At 34.0% G+C, this 27,569-nt stretch overlaps 1 protein-coding gene across 2 annotated transcripts in view; it reads right to left on the bottom strand.

Annotated features, from left to right (window-relative positions):
• The window catches only part of LOC124531981 (kinesin-like protein CG14535), a 415,871-nt gene that overhangs the window by 128,477 nt on the left and 259,825 nt on the right, over positions 1-27,569 (bottom strand). The window contains exon 1 of one of the 2 annotated variants that reach the window (XM_047106586.1): positions 3,506-3,622. The exons of the other annotated variant lie outside the window; for it this stretch is intronic. The gene's annotated coding sequence lies outside the window, so the exon portion shown is untranslated. Of the gene's footprint in view, positions 1-3,505; positions 3,623-27,569 lie in introns of those variants that run through there. 2 annotated transcript variants of the gene reach the window in all.

Here is a 27,569-nt window from a genome sequence, read left to right as displayed (position 1 = left end):
AAGAGAACGTTTATTTTGAAGATGAAACTTCAAATTAATTAAGTTTTTTCTTATTTTAATTTGAATTAAAGTGACGTTTTTTGAGACTGTTTGTTGTTGTTTTGTTTTTTCAAAAAAAAAACTGTTAGACTATATAATAGTTTAACAGTTAAGTAAATAATTGCACTTAAAAATAATAAGAAAAGTAATTTCCACAAGAATGTTAACATATACATATATCCTAGCATTATACATGTCATTAATAAATATTTTTTTATTATAAAAAAGTAAGCTTCGGTTTAATTATTCAGCCTATATAAAATACTTAGATTTATTTCGCGTCTTAATTTTTCTCATTTTCCTCGACCATCGCGTCGCGGACATTTTTTACAGCAGGAAGTCGTTATTTTCTACTTAAATAAAAATCTAGACACAGAAAATTGTCTAGGAATTTAGTAGAAGGCTCCGATGTTAAATCATAGCGATAGGACACTAAGGCGCTTACTTAAAATTTAATATAACGAAATAACTCCAGGAAAGATATATAAGGGTTGGCTAATATAAAATACTAGTTTTATGATATTACAACATATACACGGCTACTATAAGGGTCCTTATAATAAAATCATTATCATTACATAGTATAAAACAAACTCGCTTACCACCGCCTGTCTGTATGCGTAGATCTTGAAAATTAAGCAACAGATTTTCATGCGGTTTTTTTAATAGATAGAGTGATTCGAGAGGAAGGTTTTTGTATATAATACATGGACAATAAAGAAAAGAAACACTGATCATTTTGGAAGTTTCTAATGTGATGTCGCAAATAAAAAACATCTGTAGTATATTTAGTATCACTATTGCACCCGTGCGAAGCCGGTGTTGATCGCTAGTAAAAAATATATTATTGTTTTTTCCGAATTGTAGAGCTTATTGGATTTTCTCTCTGTAATTTATATGTTTTATGCATGTGTATCATTAAAATTACTCTGTTTATCGATGTGAAACTGCATTAAAATCCGTTGCGTAGTTAAAAAGATCTAAATGTACAAAATGCGGGAAGGGACTTTGTTTTATACTATGTAAGTATTGTGTTAAAATGTATAATTTTATATAAAACAGTAGCTTAACTGATGTAATTTGTAAATTAATACAACCGATTTTTGTGAACAAGGTTCTAACTTATGAAATCAAGTTTAGTAGTACGGATAATTGGTAATATATAATTAGTTTTACGAGTTCATACATATTTAATTTACCGTCTTTGTTAGTAAGTGCATATCAATCTTGAAAGCTTAATCTGAACCTCTTTCTTTTGTCAACAAATTTCAATTTTTCAAGTTGGTTTAGTGTCAATGACTTCATTTTATGATAAGTGTGAGCACCAATTAAACTCTTTGGAGTTAATTAACACGGACAAAAAATGTTTATATCATATTAATATAATTTCTTTCATATTTTTTTGGGCTATAAATTTATTTTCTATGGACTTAATAATTAAATAAATCTATATATTTTTTTGTCTTTGCAATCTCAAACTCAAATTACTTTATTCAACGTAGAAGCATCACACTTTCTTATTGATGGTCAAATTAAACACTACCACCGGTTCGGAAAAAGGAACCCCCTTACCTGAGAAGAACCGGAAAGAAACTCAGAAACGCAGCCGCGGTTTCTATTTGAGTTTAAGCATTTATAATTGTTTATTACATTAGATTTATTTAAATAGCCACTTAGTCTTTACTTATAATTATAAAAGCTAACATATTTATCACACTGACTAACTCACCCTTGAAAATGGTACAGTGATACATAGTATTACAGTGTAATGGTAGAATAATAAAGTTGCGTTCTTTGTAATTATTAGAGCTTGCAGAGCTTATGCATATATGTCTAAAGCTCTTGTTCGAAAGCCTACCATGCACTTGTGCATCTTAATACTTTTCACGATAACATAGATGGACTTGGGCCGTATATGATAATGATACAATTATATGTTATTATTATATTATATTTTTCTTTAAAAAGCTTTAACTATAAATACATTTAAATAATTATTTTATATAATGATTATTGAAATTGTATAGTTACAGATTTTTTGTTATATAGAATAATTGTTTTATATTTTGAGTTTATTTGTTTTCATCTTCGGGGTCAATTTAATATAAGTTATATTTTATAAATGTAATTACTTAATTAAGCAACGTAAACATTTTGTACACAAGGAAAATTTTCTTATCTGATAATCTATATTACTATAATAAAAATGTACTTTTTCATAGTACAAAAATGAAAATCAGATTAATATGAATAAATATTAAATTAAAATCAATCATTATAGAATATTGCAACACGTGTAATAAATATATTAATATAGAACGTACATATGTTTCAAGCTTTATTTAAGATTGAGAACATTTTTTATGAAATAGGTTGGCGGACGAGCATATGGGCTACCTGGTGGTAAGTGGTCACCATTACCCATAGACAACAACGCTGTAAAAATATTAACTATTCCTTAAATCGTCAATGCGCCTCTAAACTAGGGAACTAAGATGTTCTGTCCCTTGTGCCTGTAGTTACACTGGCTCACTCACCCTTCAAAACGGAACACAACAATACTGAGTACTGTTGTTTGGCGGTAGAATAACTGATGAGTGGGTAGTACCTACCAGGGTTTGCACAAAGCCCAACCACCAAGTAAACAACATAATTCTAGCAGTACTCAAAGCAATTAGCAGCAAAGAAAACTCTGCTATATTAATAACAGTTCTTATGACCCCAAGGGTAATTAAATTAATCATGAATGTGTTTTAATAAACACTTATGAAATATACTTTATTTATTTGATATCGTTTTCATAAAACCACAACTTAAGATTTATAAAGGAGGTCGTATATGAGCGCAACCACGGTTTTCAAGTAAGTGCTGCCTGTATTTAAATAGAAAATTTTCTTGGTTTTTTTCCATACTGCGAGTGATTTTTTTATTACTTGACAGGCATTTAGTTAATGGACGTTTGTGTTTCAAGTTGTTTAGTTTTTTTATTAAAAGTAGCAGTTAAGTGTTCTATTGAGCAGAAAAGAATTTAGGATTAGTTGAAAAAGACGAAACTTTCAGGATTTTAGTTTGATACGTATAGTGAACTTCAAATTTTTTATCTCCTGGGCTTGTATTTTAATTAAGGTGTTCTAACTGTTAAGTACCGTTCTGTCTTATACCTCACTTGTAAAGCAAGACTTGGAGCGTACACGTTAATGACACATGATAAAATATTTCGAATCTTCCTAAGGACCAATTTTTCAAAGGCAAATAAGAGGTTTATCATAGACATATTTGGTCGAATTCAATCTTTCATTTTTTATACCATAAATTAAATTAATTTTGATTATTTGAAATTATTGACTGATTATTGAGTTCTTTTGTATGTAGATATTTTTATTACACCAACTGATTTTTTTAATGTAAAATTATTTATTTTAAAAACTAAATCGAAAATTAAAATACTGTATCAAAACCAACGAACCTCATATACTCATGCATTCAAAAGCACTTAAAATAAAATATGAACCCAGCACTACACGGAACCGTACACACGATAGGTTAACTGGATAGCGGTACACGTGCGCCTCCCGCCGCGTTCCGCGCGATACTAACTGACCTGAACTTCAGATGGTATATCTATTGCATCTCCCATACCACTATAATATAGCTCTGCGATGCGATGAGCGCCTGGTAGGCCGGAATCGACTCCGCGGAAAATGTACTGGCGTTTTCCAGAAACGACAGGCGATTTTAAAATGCTGATATACGTTTTATTTCCACGTGTTTTATACAGAGCACTAATGGGGAAAATGATGTGTACATTTGTGCAGCGAACTTTTAGTAGATACAGCACTGAGTAGATGATATTAATAAAATACTTGTTAATTATTAATTTAGTTGAAGAACAATTAAGTAAACAGCCATTAGTGTTTGGTCTTTAAAATTGAAGTGAAAAATTGAACAGGGATTCGTAAAGACAAAAATCATAACCTTTTTCATGTTTCACTACTTGGCAATGACCGCGTTTTCGTTTGAAAATGACATTTGAAGTTTATTATAATACCATGCAATTCTAAAGTTGATTGACAGATACGCCATTGAGCATATTATAATAAATTTTTCAAACTATTTATTAATATATATTTATAAGTTCTATAAATCAACATAAAAGTGTAACTGAGACGCTGACGAACCTAATGTTTACCATTAAGCAACAAAAAAAAATCAAGTGATTTTACCAAGATTTCAGAAGGGCGGCGTAATTAGAGGAAGGCTGGTAAACTTGGACAAACAATTTTCTCTATTAATTAGAGGGAGACCTTTAGAGCCACTCATTTGCATGTCTTTATTGCTTCCTTTTTGAACTCCCTTCAGAAATGTCTTTGATCACAGCGAATTCGATACATTATCAATAAAAAGGGGGTAAAAGGACTTAATCAATAAGACCGAAAGGTAAACAGCTTTTATATTAATTGGCATAATATATTGTGTATATTGACTGCACACCTTGGGATTGAGATGGTCGCCTCCAGGCTGTTTCAAATAACAAGAATATGTTTATTACTGTATATTGTAAATTGACATTAAAAAAAAAGGTCCCGCTGAGTTTCTTTCGCCGGTTCTTCTCAGGTCTGAGGTATTATATTATGAACCGGTGGTAGATTTTCGACAGTCAATAAGAAATTGTAAACACTTCTATTTTGAATAAAAGTTTTTGACTTAGACTTTGATACAATATATAAATTTCATATAATAACAACAACAGACTGTAAATTCCCACTGCTGGGCTAGAGCCCTCCTCTCCCTTCGAGGAGAAGGTTTGGAACATATTCCACCACGCTGTCCCAATGCGGGTTGGTGGAATACACATGTGGCAGAAGTTCTATGACATTTGTCACATGCAGTTTTCCTCACGATGTTTTCCTTCACCGCTTAGCACAAGATGAATTATAAAGACAAATTAAGCACGTGAAACAGCGGTGCTTGCCTGGGTTGAACCCGCTATCATCGGTTAAGATGCACGTGTTCTAACCACTGGGCCATCGCGTCTCTCATATAGTTTTAGATAATACTAGCTTCTGCCCTCAACTTTGTCCACGTAGATTTCGAATTTGGGACAGGATGAGTGTCTCACAGAAAATCAAAATAACCCATAAAGAGACAAAATAAAAAATAAATTAAATACATAGAAGTAATAAAATGATTCTGGTTGATTTTTTACACCTTGTATCCGAAAATCTCAAAATATCTTAAGGAACCCTATTTTTTCCAAAATGAAATTTAGCCTATGTTACTCGTGAGTAATGTAGCTTTCAAATAGTGAAAGATTTTTTTAAAATGGTCCTTTAGGTTTTGAGGCGATTCATTACAAAAAAAACAAACAAAGTTTTCCTCTTTATGATATTAGTATATAAATATAAGATTAGTATATAACATAGTAATGTTACTCACTTACAGCTTATAATAAGGATTTCTTAAAACTAAATAAATTTTGGTAGTTATGTATTCATTATATATATGCCTATATCATAAAAAGCTACTTTCACATCTATAATACTAGTAAAGACTTAGTAAGACTTATATATCACAGAAATATATAAAACGCAACAAAAATACAAAAACATTACCCAATTATTATATGATTTATATATGTATTATATAGTACTGATTCATATACATATATACATATATAATGAGTACATAACCACGTGCATCTCATTAACTAAATACTAGTGCAGTTTGCCAAATTGGTTGACGCTTATGGTCACAGGGTCGTTCCTTGGGGTCGTAACGTGAGGCTGTACAGACTATAACCCTCTTCAGATATATCAACATGAAATATTTTTTTTAAAAAACAATTGCGGATGTAGATCAAGGAACAAACTATACATCTTTATATTATAGCTTATATTATTTATTTATATATTTATAAATATTCAATAATATGACAAAACATATATTAACATTAACTCCTTAAATATATACAAATATTAATTAAAATTAGTCTAAACTATATCTTAACCGCTTGTAAAGGCAAGAGTGCTAGCAGCATTTCCCCGTTGAATCGCAATTCCGATCCTCTGGGCAAAAAATGTAATGTGAATAATCATAATATCAAAAAGGTACACTCGTCAATACATATAACAGTATGCATGTTTCCTATTGAAGACCCAGCTTCAAGTAAACAGGAACAACAACAACAACAGCCTGTAAATTTTCACTGTTGGGCTAATGGCCTCCTCTCTCATTAAGATGAGGGCTTGTTACATATTCCACCACGCTGTTTCAATGTGGGTTGGTGGAATACACATGTGGCAGAATTTCTATGAAATTTGTCACATGCAGGTTTCCTCACGATGTTTTCCTTCACCGCCGAGCACAAGATGAATTATAAACACAAATTAAGCACATATATATAGTGGTGCTTGCCTGGGTTTGAACCCGAAATCATCGGTTTAGATGCACGAGTTCTCACCACTGGGCCATCTCGGCAAATAATAATTCATGATATTTGATATAGTTTACAATATTTATTTTTACAGTTTTTGTTACATTCGTCCATTGTCTTTCGTATTTAAACCCAGATTAATAATGCTTTCTACTTTTATTTATAAAAATGATTGAAATATAATTCAATGATTGAATATAACTCAATAGCTAAAAGTTACACAACCTTTAATGATTTTTAAAACAATTTATAGGCTTCGGTATATTTCAAGAGTAAGTATTTAAATCAGTTCTAAAGAATAGCTCTGCTGACCCTATTCGTTCAGCACACACACACACTCAAACATACATATGCACAATCGGCACAGCCTGTAATATATAAAATGGCGACATTCAATAGAATTAGCGGTTGTTTCTGGAATAACGACACGCGATAACTGGAGAGTGACATAACAAAGAATACGTATTTCTACTGCATGCGAACTATTTTAATGAGCAGAAAATATCATTGAATTTTGTTTATATGGATTTTAATACCGGCTAGTACTTTTTTTTATATTGTCTTTTGTTTTATTCATTGCATGTAACAATACGCGGAGATGACTCAGTAGGTGGAATGTTTGAATATTGAACGAAGATCGCGGGTTCAAATCTTGGCACGTAATTATGAATTGTATGTGCTTAATTTGTATTAATTATTAATCCCATTATCATCATTCCAGAACAACACACATAAACCAGAAAGAGTCGGATGATAATTTAATGATGATAATAACTGTGCAATATATACCAAACACAGTCTGTGGAAACAGTAAAGGAAAAAATATGAATTAATACAATCAGTCTATTTGACCCCAACTTCCCCCAACATCAATGGCGCATTAAAGTAAGTTAAATTTGCTTTCATTACAATATTTACCTGTCCATTCGCCCGTTTAATATGATCCCTTAGCCTTAGGGACGTGATCTCTGTAATGTACTGCTACGTCATTTCCAACACTTGTAACAGATTTTTATACCTCTAAACTTTTTATTGCTGACAATCAATTATAAATGAACTCTTACGCTATATACATAAAGTTCAAATTTCAATGTGTTTTGATATTTATAGGTAATGGAAAATGTTGTAATATTAGATGGGGTGAGTACTGCAAGATGCGACCGCCCCCTTAATAAGATAGTATTTGACTCGTGGGAATGGTCGATTTATTCCGTGAGTACTATTGACAGTCAAATGGCGGTCATGTAAGGTATATGCTATTTTAAATATTTGAAAATAGAATATATTCTCTTTAAGAGGAAATATATGAAGCTGTTATAAAATATTAATGGATTTGCTATTTTAATATTAAGAAAGCAATTGAACAGCGCTAAAATCGATAAAGTTTGATTCGTATCTCACTAGAAAAATGTTGATAAACGACTTACGGTGATAAGCTATTTTGACGCGTAAATATATTAACAGTAAATATACTACAGAATGTCTTACAATGGCCACAGTTTTTCAGTCATTTTATATATATAAACCTTCTTTTTGAATCAATTTATCTATAAAAAAAACGTGTCAAAATCCGTTGGGTAATGGTAATGATCTAAGCATATTCAGGGATAGTTACCGGTAAGCGACTTTGTTTTATACTATGTAATGATATTAACGATTGAACAATATACGGAAACTTAACCTACACTTATAAAATCGGCAGCTGTCAGTTCCCATAACGTCACGTCGACTCCAGGGATGAGTTTAATTGACTCCTCAATCCCGGATCGCCAGATTACGGGGAACATCCAGGGATCAGGCGGACCTTTTAAAGGGGAGCTTTTTTAAACGTCAAATTGAGTGATTACAGTACTTTGTCGAGTGTACTTCAGATACAGGATAATTATGTATGCTATTTAGTCCACTTTAGTATTCACATTAAAAGATTAACTTCTTTTTTTGTAAGCCATAGAAAAGAAATACTAAGTAATACTGTTCATATAAATTCGTTGACTATTTTATATTCTATATTTATATTTGCCTACTATTAATAAATATATTTATAAAGTTTTTTAACATGGCAACTTTTATTGATAATAAGATAGAAAATTAAATACAGGCAGCTAAGCCGATCAAAGCTTATTTCTCTTAGCTAATATTGCAAGGAAAAAACAAAAGAACTCATTCTATAATCATCATTAAGCATTTGCTTGTGTAATATTGTGCATATACATATATTCCATACACATACATATTATATATACATAACAGTCTTAAACTTTAAGACCTATGTCTTAAAGTATATAAAATATACACCATATAAAATCTAGCTATCTTTCCTGAATATAAATAAGAACATATACATACTCAAGTATATAACCAGTCGATGGTAACAGTGCTATGTACATAGAAGGAAAACCTCCGCCATATTTTCAACTGACTCACTCACCTCTCAAACCGTAACACAATATAATGTTTGAAAGAATGATTAATGTGAAAAAAGTGGTGCAAAGGCTTGCAAGAAACCAAATAAAAATTTAAAAAACAATATTTATTCTCTGAGTAATGCATAAATCTAGTTATCCAGAGGCACGTGTAATGTTATGTGCTATCAATCAATTTATAGCATCCAGCGTGTCGTGGCGAATGTATTCGAAATAAAGATGGATTACATAAAAGTAACTAAACATTCGATATTTACGTGTTCCTATCACCTCGGTGGAATAGCTAGCTTACAGCTGATGCCGAGGTCCTGAATTGAAACCTGGCTCAGCTGAATTATTGAACTATTTCTTACAAATAATTGTCAATGTAAGCCAGTGGATGGAAGTGGACAATATTATGGTGGTCATCCTTTTTACTTACGTTTCCCCTGCATGAAGCAGGGGAAACGTAAGTGTATCTTATTGTGTTAAAGGTGAATTTCTGTTGCATTGTTAACTTACTTACGTACTTACTATTAATGAATAATATATGTGCGATATCATTTTATGGACGGTAGTGAAAATATACTTAGTTTAATTCCTGGATGCTTTCCCGCTGGTTGATAAAATACCTGTAACAAAAATTATCTTATAAATTAAGTTATCTTAGCATAATTCCCTCATTCATATTTTATAAGTTCGAACTAGTGATATGCATTAGTATTAAATAAATATAGATATAGATTTTTTTAAAAAATTTAATACTCAAACGCTAACGATATTCGGTCATATATTTTTAAAAATACTAGAGAACGGGATGAAAATGCAATGTTTACTTGTTAATAAAATATTCTATATATAGGTAAACAGATCATACAATTGGAATTCATAAATTGGCTGACAGGTAGTCTTTACCTAGTTAACAAATATCGCGCTTATATACAACTCTAAATATAAGCCCTAGTGATGTAATATGCAATTTTAAGGATGTAAGCACACTCATTGCCTATTATGTTATAAATTACCCATTACTGATCTAAGACCTCCTCTCTTTCAAAAGGATAAGGTTTGGAGATTATTCGATCACGTTTCTCCAACTTGGGTTAGTGAACAAACATGTGACAGATTCTTAAATGTTACAGATAAATTAAGCTTACGAAAATTTGGAGGTCCCAGGATTTGAACACGCAATTATCAGTTACGTTACACGCGTTATAACGACTGGGCTATGTCATATAAACCGAATCTACCATAATCTATGTACACTAATCATTGACACAAAACTCATCTCACGTTTCACGACGACGGCAACGAAATATCTCGAAATAAGAATAGAGATGATAAAAATGGCGGACGAGGAAAATGACAACGCAAATGCCTCGTGTCAAAAAGTGTAGAGCACAGAGGGTCGCTGGTGAAGCGGACGTAATTTGAAATTGCCTCCTCAACTACGTGCTGGAACGTTCTGTTTCGGCACTTTCGTACCAATTGTCTTTAACTTACACGATATTATATTCATAGTTTTGTATGAATTACGAAACATAAATGCAACTGTTATTATATTTCTAGTGATTTTTTTTATATTTAATTTAGTGTGGCAACATTGACATGGGCCAAATAAGTTAACCAACCAATATTAATCAAGTGGGTGACATTATAACAAGCACAGGCATTACAGCTAAGTAATTGTTATGACGTCTATTAACGCGCAGAAAGTGTTAACAGATGTGATTGGAAGATGAATTCAAAATCACAGTTAACTTTGTCGTGATACTCATTTGTAAACGTAACTACTTTGATATCTGAAATAGATCTAAGAGCTCACATTTTGAAATTAGACCGCCAGGCTATTTAAACTCAAGGCGAGAAAAGACTCGCTCAATGCGTGACTTAAATAGCTCACAGTTTCTTGCCTGGAGCTATTTTAGATTATGCACCAGCTACCTACGCACGAGTGATAGGTCAATGAGTTTTGAGGATGTTCATCAATCTTCGCTAATTGAATATATGTTTACACGTGCTTTTAAGTGATGGAATCATCTAGGATTTCATTGGTAGGACTTTTTGCAAGCGTGTGGATAGCAGTTACCATCTACTTATGGTACCTATATTCTACCCTAAAACAGTAACATCATTTGAATGGTGTTCCAGTTTGAAGAGCGTGTCAGCTAATACCCACAGGCATAGGATCATAGTCCAGGTTGGTGAGGTTTTGGCGGTCATAAGGCACTATGGATCGCCGTGACCTCTAACCATTAGGTGGCCCATTTTCTCATCATGTACAAAAAACATAAAATTATTCCAATTATCCATCACTTACTAGCTTAAGGACAGTACTAGCAGAGTGGTTAGACTACGTCTATCACCACTACTGTTTCGTGTGCTCTAATGAGTAATTATAATTTACCTCGTGCTCAGCGAGGTAGAATAATATTGTGAGGATATCCGTACCATCTCCTAAAACAGAAGGAAGATCGTGGTGAAAGAGCCCAGCCTTGGGACATTTTGGTCTGTCACTTATCATCAGCTTAATAAAACCTAATCTTCTCGTCAATCTCAAAAGTTCTCGAATTCCATTTTATTCCATAATAAAGAACTTGTTATCGATAATAACGCAATTAATTTTATCAAGGCATTCGACTCCCATGCGCAGTGTAATTAACGCATCGAAAAAAACTGTCGATGCTCATGAATCATTGGTGCAAATTTATGTCTGTCGACTGTCCGGTCCCCGTTTTTGCCCGGGGTGCTCCGATAATCCAGGACCGGTTACAAATGCATCCAGATTTGCGACACAACGGTATGACGCGATAAGTGCTATAAACGTATATAAATGTGAGTACGAATCAGGCGATCGATCGTATTGGGTTCTTTTTAAAAGGGTGTAATCTTTATTATCGAAATGATATATTATAACGAGCATAATAACCTATTAGAGCTGGTGACTTTAACAGTCATATTGTGCGAATTCGAATTCAATTCAGTTACATTCAGTTTAATGTTATATTTATAATTAACTAGCGACCCACACTGGCTTCACACGGGTGCAGTACTGATACTAAATATACTACATAATTTGCCTATGTATGAAATCATCTTAGAATCTTCTAAAATTATCAGTGTTTGTTAACTATATTGTTCATGTCTTGTATATACATATAAAAACCTTCCTCACGAAACACTCTACCTATTAAAAAAACAGCATAAAAATCCGTTGCGTAATTTTAAAGACCTAAGCTTACATAGGGACAGACAGCGGTAAGCGACTTTGTTTTATAATATGTCATGATAATAATTTATAATTATCATCAAATCTAAAGTTAATTGTATATTTCAATACTATTCTGTGAAACTTAGCGCCTAATAAGGTTATAGTGATACAATATATACCTATATATCTTTAGCTAAAGTCTGCAACAGAAGCGTATTTTTCATAAAAAATCCACCGCTAACAATGATTAATGTCCAATATCACAAGTGTACCGGTGTAAGTTTTTCTAACCTATTAACGTAGCAATAATAGCAGAAGTACAAAAAGCAATTCTGTTAATCGAAGCTGCAGCCGTTTGTTAACGTCCTACGACCGGCAAATGGACAAATCAGATTATTTCACCCACTATGAGCCCGTAGATAACGTTTTGACAAACTCCAGTCCATTTCATAGACGATAAGCGATCACTTGTTTAAATATCAATGATAATCTAGTAGTTTGTAAAGCAGAGAGTCGAGATGGCCCAGTGGTGAGAGCGCTTGCATCTAAACCGATGATTGCGGATTAAAATCCATGTATCTCGCGCTCGGCGGTGAAAGAAAACATCGTGAGGAAAGCTGCATGCGACTAATTACAACGAAATTCGGTCACATGTGTATCTCCGAAAATGCAAACTTTCTCCTCAAAGGCAGAGGAAGCCTTAGTCCAGCAGTGGGAAATTATAGGCTGTTATGTAGTTTTTCGATTCTATGTTCCTTAACTAAAGCGATTACAGAATAACGCCTTGTTAGGTCAAGGAGAAGTTTTCAGTATTAATTTTATCTACCAACAGTCATCAGCCAATCACAATCCCCCGCTGGTCATAGGCCTTTATCAAGGTACTAAGGTAAAAAAGTGGCCAACTATATTGAACTATTTGTTATATTCTTTATTGCACTAAAATATATTATAATAATGGTACAGTAATATATGTACAGGCAAAGGTGGACTTATCTCTAAAAGAGGCTTCTTCCAGCCAACCTATGGAGGTGAGCGACAGGATGATGTAGCGGGCAAAATATTGCAGACTGTAGTATGGAAAGTATATAGAGATAAATATGAAAATATAAATACTTACATAAATAAAAATATAATACATAAAAATACAATACACAAAATACATATATTACGTGTATTATTTATATATGCTATATAAATACATATACTAGAACTATTAGAGTGATGAATACCGCTGAAACGAATTTGATGAAATTTGGTATGAAGCAAACTTGATATCCAAGAAAGGATATAGGCTACTTTTTTGCCTAACACATAAGGACCAACAACCTAAAACGCGAGCAAAGCCGAGGCGTCTACTAGTAGATAATGAATGAATCATATTCTAATAGCTAACCAAAATGTAAAAACAAATGAAAACTAAAAAAAACTTACTTAGTGACTGAATTACAAAATAATATATACATATATAGCATATATTTAAAAAGATCCCGCTACTCGCCTGTGTCATGTACCACAACCAATACAGAGCTATAAATTAAGAGATCCCCGCTAAGTCCCCATCAGTTTGCGTGCCCCGCGGCGTTACTCGCGTTCCTAAGCGAAGACATCGGACCACTTGAGTGGGAATTATCTTAGCAAGATTATCCTCATTCGAACATTTTTCTTTGAAACCAGATGAGTAATTTCTAACGACGATTTTTTTGCTTCTGGATTAGTGTAACCATCTTATGAACACTTAATAATACTAACTCGTAATTCAAATTTGTTAATTTTCTTTGTTTGTTATGTCTTTACTTCTTAACTACTACAGGATGAAATTTGGCACATCTTGTCAGCAATATTGTTAAACAGATATATAGTATCATAATATTTATAATAACGTAATTATCTGAATTACTACACTAGTGTCATATCGAAAAGAAAAATAAGAAGTCCCTACTTGACATATGCCAAGGATTAAGCATAGAAAACTTAACGAATTTTCCCACTAGCAAACACAAGCTATCTTTGTTTTTGTTTTACTCCTATTATTTTTGTCCATATTGGTGTGCAATAAAGAGTATATAAATAAATAAGCTATCTTTAAGTAGCCTTTAATGAAATTAGTATTTGCCGTGTGTATTTTGATACTACCAAACCGGGCTTTGCACTGGTGCAATTTATTAATAAAGAAGATCATATGATATTTAAATTAATACTATATAGTAATCAGAAGTAATGTAGATGTCTATCAGTTACTTTTCTTTAGAATATGATCATTAGTTCCGGTGATAGTCCCTACATTTACCCGCTTGGTGGTAGGGCTTTATGCAAGCCCATCTGGGTAGGTAACACCCACTCATCAGTTATTCTACCGCCAAATAACAGTACTCAGTATTGTTGTGTTCCGGTTTGAAGGGTGAGTGAGTCAGTGGAACTATAGGCACAAGGGACATGACATCTTAGTTCACAAGGTTGGCGGCACATTGACGATGTAAGGAATTGTTATATTTCTTACAGCGTTATTGTCTATGGGTGATGGTGAACACTTACCATTAGGTGGCCCATATGCTCGTCCACCAAACTATATCATAAATTAAAACAACTAAAACACTACAAAGACAAACAAAAAACTTAATAATATTAAAATAGATTTTATACTGGCTTTTCTTAAAATTGATCACATAGGACATTGAAAATGACTCATGTGTAAGTTAAGCAAATTTTATACTACTAAAGGGATCCCCATAGATATAAATAAAAAAAAGCTAAAAATATCTTGATTCATAAAACCTATCTGTGCTTTACAATAGGGACGTCTTCATTGTCTGAAGGTTCTCTAAGCGCGCCGTTTGCCAACACTCGTGTGTGGTGTAAGTTGCGATTTAAATTGAAAAAAGTCATAGGTCTTGAAAAAATTTTGTTCTTTTTTCGATCTTTACAAGAAGTAGATGGACTTACAAATGGGCAACTTGATGATGACTGATCATCACTGCCCAAAGACAATGTCATTGTAAGCAATGAATACCTTACACCGTCATAATATTGTCGACCTTGAGAATCAAGATTTTATGTACGTTGTGACTTCAATTACTAGTGAGTAAGAGGAGTTATAATAGATCTCTTGCCGATTAAATTAGAGCTACACTAATACGTTTTATTATTTGATGAAATGATATTTCATCTTTGAATTTGAATATATAATTGGTGAATAAAGGTCTACTGCCAATTAAAGTTATAAGAAATATTTGAAATATTACCAATTTTGAGATGCAAATATTTGTTTAAATTCCTAAAGATTTGTTACTTATTTGAACTTCTAAACAGTCTTTTGAGATATTTTAAAAGAATTTCATAGGTGCAGTCCATCTAGAGGAATCTATGGGCCTTTATTTGTAATATCGCAAAAGATATTGGCTCAGGAGGAAGTAGATAGTATATGTATATGTCATAAAAAATTACACCAATAATTTACCAATCTTGGGACCAACCTGAATACGCTATATTATTGCAAACACAAGTTCACTTTTCCAATAGTCAGTGGTAATGATAACCGCTCCCGCTGATTCCCGTGTCTTAAATGGTTTTGTGGTACTATCAAGGTCTAAATTGCAAATTTAATACGGCTATTTGCATCTTAAAGCGGCTATATTAAGTCGTTTTTTATGTTGTGATTTGTTTTGTTTATCTAAAACTCTATCTAAATTAGATATGCGTTCAACGCATTCGGTGTCAACAAATGTCGCTTCTTTATGTAGTCTTCACATTTTACGACGCTATTTTAAGTTCGTGTAATGTATTTAAATTTTATTCATTCACTTTCATTTTTTCTAAATGTTTCAAGTGTAATATTTGTCACGAGTTATCTAAAACTAGTCAATCATCTCGGCTTTGCATGGTTATGTTTATAGATTTAATTTATAACCCGTAACTCAGGAATGATGCGTTTTTATTTACTAATTGCTAGTAGTAATAGTAAAAGTAAAGTAACCTGCCTGTAAATTTCTCACTGCTGGGCTAAGGCCCCCTCTTCCATTAAGGAGACGGTTTGGAACATATTTCACCACACTGTTCCAATGCTGGTTGGTGGAATGTACATGTGACATAATTTCAATGAAACTAGACACACGCAGTGTATATACATAGTGGTGCTTGCCTGGGTTTGAATCCGAAATCATCGGTTAAGATGCACGCGTTCTAACCACTGAGCTATCTCAGCTCAGTAGGAGTAGTAGTTTTTTGGAATTGGACAATTTGACCAGACATTAGATCTTACATATAAACAAACAAATTTTATCCCTTTTGTAGTATTAGTAAAGACAGATAATGGAAATATTTATTTCTGTAATTAAATGCTATGATATACAAATTATTAATGAATAGAATATTTTATTTTTATGTTCGAAAATTCTGTCTCTTATAAAGTAATAAGTAAAATTCAGTATATAAAAAATATACTAGAGGACTCTTTTTGATTGGTCATCGTAAAATAAAACTATTATCACAAAAACATTTAATGAACGCACGATTAAACAACTCGGTGTAAAATTTCATTGTTCAGTGAACACCGGATGCGCCGTCGACGCGGCTCACAATAAAATAATAAGCCCATCTGATTAAACAACTTAATAGAACCCCTCATCGCTTACAAATATATCATTACCGATGAGAACAACATTCGTAATTCCTATTTACATGTAATAAGGTTCAAAATGTTCTAAATTTCATTTTCAAATTGCTAATTCAATTCATTAAATGTCCGGCATTGTTTTATTATTACAGTGTACAGTTGAATGATTTTTTAATGAAGTCATAAAAAATCGTATGTGTTTCGTTTGTTATGTACCCATGTATCTGGTGACTTGTGGTTCTTCTAAAATTTCAAATGTAATGTTATTTTGTCTTAGTATTTAGGTGAGTAAAGTTTTAATACAATTTATTATTGTATGAATTTTTTATTTATTTATTAATCTACCACGGATTATGAATTTTCTAAATGCCTTTCATCAATAAATATTAGTCTTAATTTGACAAAATTGTTTGGCTTCTAAGTATAATAGAATATAGGCGCCTCAACATTATCTTACCTCCCAAAATTCATTAACACTATCATTCTTAAATTTATCGTTCTTAAGTAAGCAGCAGGCTAAAAGACTGCAAAAAACTTTCTTGTGGTTTTCACACTGACTGCAAATAAAAATAATACAGACAAGCAGACGATGTCGACGATGTATGTTATAACTCTAAATGAAGTAAATGTAAAGCCACAATGTGCAAAATTCAACACTATTTCTTTTAAAAATTACTATTCTTGAAACGTTTTACAGAATTTTTCACCAAACTGTTCCAATGCGAGTCGGTAATACGTTTGGACCAAATTTTCATCGCACAGTTACGGATACTGAAGTTCCTTCACTAGTGCGCACTAGTTTCATTCAAAACACAAATTAATCTACTAAGTCGTACTTGACTGGACCCCAAATTTTGAATTAGTATTTCCATCATCGAATTACCATTTGAGACCATTTTGGACGCTATGATCGTTGGACTGTTTTTAAGTATAATAACAAGAATGTGAAAGCAAAAAAAAGTAGACGAATTCACAGAATTAATCTAGCTAAGGCAACAAATATCAACAAAGTAAATATGTTATTACGCCATAAGTCGACATTTGGGAACCAACACCGTGTCGGTCACGGTCGATGCACTGACGCCCCTCGGCTCAACCTTTACGTATATTATAAAACTATATTTAGTTTTGAAGTTCTTAATTTATTTTTAGACATTCTTAGAAGTATTTTATGAACTGAAGTTGTTTTTAGAGTACATTATCATCCTAGTATATCAGCACTGTATCGATAGTTGACACTGTTCGTATCAAATTCTGGAGAGCACGTTACAGATCGTTAGTGATTTAAATTAAGACTATTAATAAGTATTTGAACTGTGGGCAACTAATACAAAAAAAATGAAACAAATATAGGTCGATAAGAAATTTTACAACGTAATTGCAAAAGTTGGAAAGTTGGAAGATTCACTGTTCAAAAAAATGGGCACTAGAAGTTTAGTAAACATTGATCCACTGGCATTTGCTTACCTCAATTTCAAAGTAATCTTTCGCAAACTATTTTCCTAACAAAAAAAAAAAAATGTACACAAAGACATACGATACAGAAAAGATTCACACATGAATTTAGACTTAATGTACAATCAGAGTAAGAAAACCTTTGTCAGTTTTCAAATTCATTCCTTTATCAAGTCCTATGCTCTTAGTACCTTTTGAATCTAAATATCAAATCATTGCGACGCAATATGTCACTCTCGATCGGTAAAGCAGATTACCGCTCATACTGAGCACACGAAAATAGATCTTAAGGTGACGAACCTTTTCTTACCCCGACTGTGCGAACAGTCCAGGATCCATGGTCCACTTGATTATTATCAAGCTAATGTTTCGTAAGTAGCTTCATTATCATGAGACGTCCAAAAATTTCCGGTGCGAAAATTCCCGATTGTATATCAGAGGTAGCAAGGATAAAATAAGTTCATTTGAAAATTCCCCTACAATTATTATTAATATTGGCAAAGCTAGTTAAAAAATAAAACCATTATTGTGATACGATAATTTAAAACTATTGTGTTGTGAAATTTTCCGTTCATTGTCCATCTATCTACCTTGGGTATAAAATATCAATCAATTATTCAAATAAAGAGAAATTGAAACAAAACGAAAAAATATTTAAAAATTACATTTAAACAAAGTAAAAATGAAAACGTACGGCGTGCGTGTTTTTCAGTTCCATTATATGATTTTAAAATTCAGCTCGCTAACCGCAGGACGTGATAGACTATTCTGAACTAATGACATTTCTCTCCGGCTTTGAAACTTTGCATAGTCTCTCGTCGGTCTGTCGATTTCTAATATAGATTTAAAATAACCAGACAACTCTGACGAATGGTTTTCTGCAAGTCGTTTTTATATTTCATGCTATAAAATCAAAATATTCCTTCTATGGTTAAATTAAAAAATAGGTACTATATTTGAGACTCTTAAAAGGCTAGATTCAGATGATGATGATTTCCAAATAATTGTTACTGTATTTATGTACGTATATAATAAACATATATGTATCTCTAGGAGTACACGCATACTATGAGAGAATTTTGACGCAGTTCTAACGAGATAACGGAGTGTTAGCACATGGTAATATTTCCTAGACAATGAGCTGTCATACTTGCCAATCCAAGATAACCTCCTTAATAACTTCCCTCTCTAAGGATGGACTTAATAGTAAAACAATATCCATTAGTTATATGTGATTCACGAGACAGGGAAGATAAAGAGGTAAGATTGGTCAGGAATATTTTATGAAACTACGCCTCATATACGCCAGAGTCAGGAATGAGTTTGTCACAGGAAATTTTTAGGTAGCACCTTGTGTTCAAAAATCAAAAGAGAATCTACTGCAGTGCCATGACTTCGTCTCGAGACGTCGAAATTTTCATCTGATTCAAAGAGCCCTAAGGATGACAGGGGATGGTGGTCACCAGGTCCAGAAAGAGTGCCTGAGTGCATAAACAAGATAGCTCAGATCTCGCTGACGCAAATTTATAAAGAGATACGACCCTGGGAAAATTATGTTGGTAAAGAATAATAGATATCTATCTAATTTATCAAAAAAAAAAAATTTAAACGTACGAATATTTTATGTCACAATAAATAAACTTGTATTGCTTACTAAAAGTAAAAGATATAGTATTCATTTGAAAAGATAAAATAAATACCGATTTATAAAAACCTTTACTTAAGCGCCTTCTTTTCAGTCTGAAAAATGATGACACGAATGTTTTAAAAAGTATCTGTGAGGTAAAGGAATATTTAAAATAGATTTAGCGGAAATATTGAGAATACTTTGGTATTCAAAGGTGGTTCAAATATTCAAAAAGTTTGAACGGATTTTTTGAGGAGAATTTAATGCTGTTTTTTATTACGTGTTGGTCTTATTTCATTCGATTATCATAATCTAGTGTCATTAAAATATCACCATCTCACAATACAGTTTTGAAAAAATATTAAAGATTGATATTATGGCGTATTTTATTAAAATAAGATTTTAACAAGAAAATATTATGTTTTTTAATTACTGCAAATCTATAGTAACGATTTGTACAGTTTTTAAAAGGATTTAATTATGTTTTATTTAAATAGTTATTAATTAGTATCACTTTGATCTAAAGAATAGCAACCTGTTCTAAGGACATAAAATATTGCTTGTAAATTTTTTTTGCTCCTTGCACATTTATTGAAATTTGTGTGTTTTTTTTTTTTTTTTTTTATGGCATAGGAGGCAAACGAGCAGGAGGCTCACCTGATGGAAAGTGACTACCACCGCCCATGGACACCTGCAACACCAGGGGACTTGCAGGTGCGTTGCCGGCCTTTCAAAAAGGAGTAGGCTCTTTTCTTAAAGGTTCCCATGTCGTATCGGTTCGGAAAAACCGCCGGCGAAAGCTGGTTCCACAAAGTGGTTGTGCGAGGCAGAAAATGTCTGAGAAATCGCGCTGTTGTGGATTTTCGGACATCAAGGTGGTGCGGGTGAAACTTAGAATTTTGGCGAGATGTCCGAAGGTGAAATTCAGCAGCCGGGATTAATCCGAACAATTCCTCGGAACATTCCCCGTGAAAAATTCGGTAGAAGATGCAGAGTGATCCGACATCTCTACGCAAAGCCAAAGTATCAAGGAGATCGGAAAGAGCTTGATCGTCGATAACTCGAGCCGCTCTACGTTGGATGCGGTCAAATGGAAGGAGCTGGTACTGGGGAGCACCCGCCCAGAGGTGAGAGCAGTACTCCATGTGAGGCCGAATTTGCGCCTTGTAAAGTTTAAGGCGATGGGCCGACGTGAAATACTGTCTCGCCTTGCTGAGCACGCCCAGCTTTTTTGAAGCCAATTTGGCTTTGCCTTCCAATTGACCGCGGAACTGAACGAGGCTCGAAATATCAACGCCAAGTATTCCGATACTACTTGTAGCGGCTATCGGAATGTTCTCAAATCGTGGAGATACGACAAATGGTGTTTTTTTAGCGGTTAACGCGCAAACTTGCGTCTTTTTGGGGTTGAAATGGACTAGATTTAGCCGGCCCCAATTCGAGACTTCGTTTAATGAAGACTCGATTTCAGACACAAGTTTGTTCCGGTTCTCTTCGACGTTTTCCCGAGAAATATTAGCGCGGCCGGTGTATAAGGTGTCAACGGTACTGTCGTCTGCATAGCAATGAATGTTCCCGATTTGCAACAAATCATTGATATGCAGAAGAAACAGAGTTGGTGATAGAACGCAGCCTTGTGGAACACCAGCATTGACGAATTTTAAGTCAGAGCATGCACCGTCGACAACGACCTTGATGTTCCGATCTGCCAAAAAGCTGGTAATCCAATTGCATAATTTCCCGGGAAGCCCATAGGAAGGAAGCTTCGAAAGAAGCGCTTTGTGCCATACACGATCGAAGGCCTTCGCTATGTCCAAGCTGGCTGCTAATGCCTCCCCCTTGCTCTCAACTGCTTCAGCCCACCTGTGAGTAAGGTAAACTAGAAGATCACCGGCTGACCGACCCCGACGGAAACCGTACTGGCGGTCGCTAATCAGCTGGTTCTCCTCTAGATACCGCAGGAGCTGGCAGTTTATAAGGGACTCCATTATCTTGGAGAGCAAGGAGGTGATGGCTATAGGCCTATAATTGGACGGGTCTGAGCGGTTGCCTTTTTTAGGGATCGGATGCACCAAAGCTGTCTTCCAGGAATTCGGGACGACGCCTAATGTGTAGGATTGCCGGAAAAGACGCGTTAAGACCGGTGCCAACTCGGGAGCACATGTCCGTAGCACGATTGGAGGGATACCATCGGGTCCGCTCGACTTATGAATGTCCAAGGAAAGAAGTGCTTTACGAACTGCACTTTGCCGGAATTTAACCTCCGGCATCGTGGTATCACATCGCGGAATTGTTGGTGGAGATTTTCCTTGGTCATCCAGAGTCGAGTTCGACGCGAAGAGAGAGCCTAAAAGATCAGCTTTCTCTTTCGCGGTATGGGCCAATGACTCACCGTCTCTGTGCAGAGATGGAAAAGATGGCTGACAGAAATTCCCTAAGACAGCCTTAGCGAGAGACCAGAACGCTCGTGTTCCTGAAGGGAGACGCACCAGTCTCTCGCCAATTCTGCCAATGTACTCCGTCTTCGCCCTAGCAATCACGTTTTTGAGGGACCTAGAGGCAGAGTTGTATTCCTTTTTAAATGCGCTGGTATTTACATCACGAGACGCAGATGCATTAGCCCAGGTTTGATAGCGTTCCCACTTTCGGCGTGATGCCGTTTTGCAGAAGCGACCAAACCAAGGCTGGGACTTGCCACCGATGGGTACTGCAGAGTAAGGAATGAATAGTTCCATACCCTGAAGCACCACATCGGCAACAGAGTCAGCAGCAGCGTTCGGATCATCCGGCGAGAAACAAATCTGCCCCCATGGGTAAGATGCAAAAAAAGACCGCATCCCATCCCAATCTGCTGACTTGTAGTGCCATACTCGGCGGCACCCAACAAAGCGAGGCCGTGAGTACCGCACAACCGGCACTGTACTCCGGACGAGACAGTGGTCAGACGAGCCCAGAGGGGGATCGACGATAACCTGATAGCCATCCGGATGTGAAGTCAGCAGAAGGTCCAACAGGGAAGGTGTATGATCCTCCACATCCGGTATTCGCGTTGGCGAGTTGACCAGTTGTGTCAGATCATATGCTAGAGCGAAGTCCAGAACAGATCTACCCGCATGATCGGTGGTGCGTGAGCCGAGCCATTCTGCGTGGTGAGCATTAAAGTCACCCAGAATAATGATCTCTGCGGATGGAATCTGCTGAAGCACGGAATCTGTAGCCATTTGGACGTGCTCAACCAGTCGGTCGGTTTCGGCATTACCGCTATGGGACCTATAAAGGCACGCATAGATTCGCGGATGGTCATCGCAGTCTACACGCAGCCAGATAATCGATAGGTCCTGTCCTTCAAGGCTGCCGAGGCGTCGAGAACAGATATCATCTCTGACGTAAACGCATACCCCAGCTCGTGGTATAAAGGAATGTTCCAATTTGTACCCAGGGTACGAGAGAAAAGTCGTATCGGCAGGAGAAGATATCTGGGTCTCGGTTAGAAAGAGCAAGGCCGGCTTCGCCGTTTCCAGATGGTAGTGAACGGCGTTGAGGTTGGAGTTGAGTCCCCTTATGTTGCAGAAGTCCACAGCGAGGGTGGTAGGGGTTGCCTTATGATGCCTGCTCCGCTTGCCCCGAACAGTGGCGAGCGCAAAATTGCCCCCCCCAGAATTCGGAGGGCAGCCTGGGCATCCCTGCTCAGGTGGTGTATGTCCTGAGCATGGATGCCCAGAGAGGGATTCTCCACCGCTGTCGCTGATGGTACCCTCCTGGGGTAATTTAACCAAATTCTGCACAACCATCAAGTTTTGGGGGGGGGGGGATTGGGCCTCCGGAACTCTCACTTACCGGACGAAACGCGGTAGCATAACTACCACTTTACGCCGATTTTAAGTGAGAGAGTGGTACTTCCCCGGGCGTGCCGGCCCATTCGGCTGTAACCCGAAGGTATACAGCGTGGCACTACCACTTGTGTCAATCGATATGGTTATTTTATGTAGAAAATAAAATGCTTGAAGTATACAATTTCATCTATTATGTTTTTTATCAATCAACTAGCATGAAATGAAACTCAAAAGCTGAAAGTCAAAGAAAATAAGACGGTGACAACTGATATAATTTTTTTGTAATGCCACACAGAAATGACTTTAAAAATATCTAAGAAAAAAAATATAATTAAATTAAGGAAACCCATTTGTGACATAATTAAATAAAAAAAACACTCCATTTGAAAGATTATCATTTGTCATAACAATTATGTCATGTATGTCATCACTTATCAGTGATTTTTTTTATTTCGTCATAATTGTTATGACAAATGATAACTTATTATTAATTCCTAACACATGCCGTGTTAGGAATTAATAGACGATTTTATTTGTGTGTTTATAAAATTGTTTAATTCCTAGTCAGGTTTTTTATAACAATTTAACGATGAACTTGTTACGTTTACTCGCTATTTATAGAATCTAATGGCCTGAATCAAGCAATCCAAACAAATACTTCCATTGTTTGACAATTGACTGATTTTAACGCGAACATTTCGTTTGCTGTTATCAAAAGTTTCTTCAAAGGCCGAACCGGGCGCTCCGTGAAACGCTTTTATCTTAGAGGAAGCTATTCCATAAACAAACTATGTTTCCCGTTGTAAGTGAGGTGTTAGATAAAAGAGGCAGACTTCAATCTGTAAAAATACGATACGATGTCTACTCTGATTGAAATGTTGGACTGTATTATTTATTACTAATTTAAAAGTCATTCGCCTATATAGTTATTTTATTTAAAGTGAATTTTAAGAAAAAAGATAGTTGTATTTTGTTTTTTATTAATAAAATATTAATTAATAAAACATAATAGAACAGTGGCTACAGTATGTAAATCTAACAACGGTATCAAAGCCATTTCAGCTCTGATGCTACTTATTATATGTTAACTTAATCAGCTCGCATATTTCCGATTTATATTATAGAATAATAACACATATAAGATTAAACAATTTTGTATGACATATTAAAAGAAAAAAAAAGATATATCCATAGACGATAAACATAAACGAGTTAACAGTTTTTATGTTAAGTTCTTTAATTATTATTTTTTATCACTCATTTGTTTTAATTATCGAATTTATTATAGCAAAATGAAATTATTTTTTGTATCTATTTATGTATAGATTAAAAATGAAATGTGACCTATATAATATAACTTCACGCTTGACTGATGGATTGTTTATTTACCCTCCTGATGATTCGAAGCCATCAAAGTATGTCTGTCAATTTAATTTACAATGTTACAAATAAACGCGTTACTAGTATAAATATTTGGTATCCTTATAATAATATTTTTGTAGAAACTTTCTTTGATAAACATGATATCATAGCGCATTTCATAGCACGATTTTTTAGGGTTTTGACAAATATTTTTTCTTTCTTTTTTTCTTTTAAGTAATGTGTCCAATACTAGAACAACACATGTATGGCACACACGTTCAAAGCATAAATGTTTTTTAATGATGTACTGCAGGTTTTCATTCAAAATATCACATTATATTTTTGCACATGACATGTTTTTGATCATGCCTACCTGGGCATAACCAATACCTTTTAAAAAAATCACATGTTCTGAGTTCGTGAGTCGCAATTATTTTCTTACATTTTATATAACTTGAGTATAATCAACAAGAACTATCATGAATTGAAATATCATAAATTAAAAAAAAAGAACATTTAAATTCGACCTTGTAATTGAAATCACATTTATATTTAGATCGTTACCATTTAGAGCGGTCCTATTCGACTGTTTACGTTGTTAGTCTAACTGGTCAAAGGTCACTCTGAGTTCTACTCTCTCTCGAGTAGACATCTTTTTAATTTCCTATCGTTCAGAATCCATCCTTCAAAAGACGTGATCTGCTATGAAATATATTAATTTGCATAGTATTATCTCTTTACATGATTAATGGGACAACAATTTTTAAAAATATTCCACAAATCGTGGACCACACTGAAAGGCATGCTTCACCTTAAAATTCTTTATCGCCGACCGCGAAGATGCTTTAAGGCGTCGTAAATTCTTTGATAGGGAACAATGTTTACATTTTTGCCTCATTCTCAAACATTAGGCGGTAGGTGTGAAATTTATGATTTAATAAATGTCACCATATTTTTATATTTTCAAACGGTGTTTCGGCTGCTAGTCATTTTAATTTTAAAACTGTTTAATTTACTTTTCATATTCTTCTTTTTTCATGTTGATATGCCTTTTTATCATTGTTTTAATATTTATTTGGAAAGGCAGATATTTGCGTCCATAAATACTTTAGTAGGCTCTTTATTCACACCCTACACAGTCAAGCTGAGAAAGAACTAAATAATCTAAGATATTTCTGTTGCTTTAAATCTATCTATCTATCTATCTATAAAAGTCTTTTAAAAGAACTATCTATAAGTATTTGAATTAGGATTCTATCGATTAATTTAAAAAAAAAAAGTCACGGTATTTTATGTTACAAAATATCTATCCATAGTCTTAATTGTTAAATTAATTACTTTTTATCATTTAGAATATTTAAAATGAAAATGTTTGCAAATTAAACGTTTATTAATTCGTGATCTAATATTAAAAGTTATATTAGGACAAAACCTGTCAAATAACATAGGAGTGACACATCTTTTAACAAATACTTAAAGAACATAAAACAATTACGTAATGTTAACAATTCATACAGATTAAGAAAAATATTTATTATTATTTAACTGGCTATAATCAAACTAAGAGCGACAATGATTACTCGTAAAACATCTGTAGAAACAAATCTATTCATCAGTTAAATATCCCTATCTTTGTCCCTATGTATGATTAGACCTTTAACATAACGCAAAGGATTTTGATGTGCTTTTTTGTAATTCGTGAGGAAGGTTATTGTATATAAAACATGGGCAACAGACTAAAGAAACACTGATAATTTTAGAAGTTATTAATGTGATGTCGTATATAAAAAAAACTGTAGTATATTTAGTATCAGCATTGCACCCGTGCGAAATCAAGGCGGATCGCTAGTTTATTATTGCTTTATTGTATACCATGTATAACACTATATGTAATATTATATATATCGACTAGGTTCCATTGTAATGCAAGCTGTTGAATGAATATACATTACACGTAAAATGTTTAACCAGTTACGAGTTAACATAGTTGCCTACTTATCGTTCCTCCACATTAATTCAGTGGACATCGTTAACACTTTTAATTGGATTTTAGCGTGAATGAAACACCTAATTCAATGTTGTTTACGTTTTAAAACCTTTTATACTTTCTTGTAAATTGTAAATAACAATAAAAGTGTAATCTACAAGAGCTCGATAAACCTTTGACTATTAACTTGTATATATAGGTATTTATTAACAAATAAATAGGTTTTTCACAGTCAATAATTATAAATACAGATAGACACACACACACATTCAAAAACACCATTTGTATGTGTGTGTGTCTATCTGTATAATAATTACTCTCTTTATGTTTATGTTTTGGTGTATTTATGAGAGCATTTTTATTTAAAGAACATATGTATGTATACCTTTTATTGTATGGTTTTTGTTTGATTTTCATAAAAGTGTTGTTTTTTTAAGTATCGCAGTATTATTCTACATTATATTCGTGACTAAAAAACTATAATAACAATATTTATCTCTCTCAATAAAAAACTACAATAATTAATTCTGCAAAATAGCTAAAGTTGACTCTAAACGATAATATTTCGAAGGCATTCTTTACAAACATACAAACATATTTTTTTAATATAA

This window comes from Vanessa cardui, chromosome 8 (assembly GCF_905220365.1).
Source record: "Vanessa cardui chromosome 8, ilVanCard2.1, whole genome shotgun sequence".
Lineage (NCBI taxonomy): Eukaryota > Metazoa > Arthropoda > Insecta > Lepidoptera > Nymphalidae > Vanessa > Vanessa cardui.
This window is presented reverse-complemented; position numbering and strand designations above follow the sequence as displayed.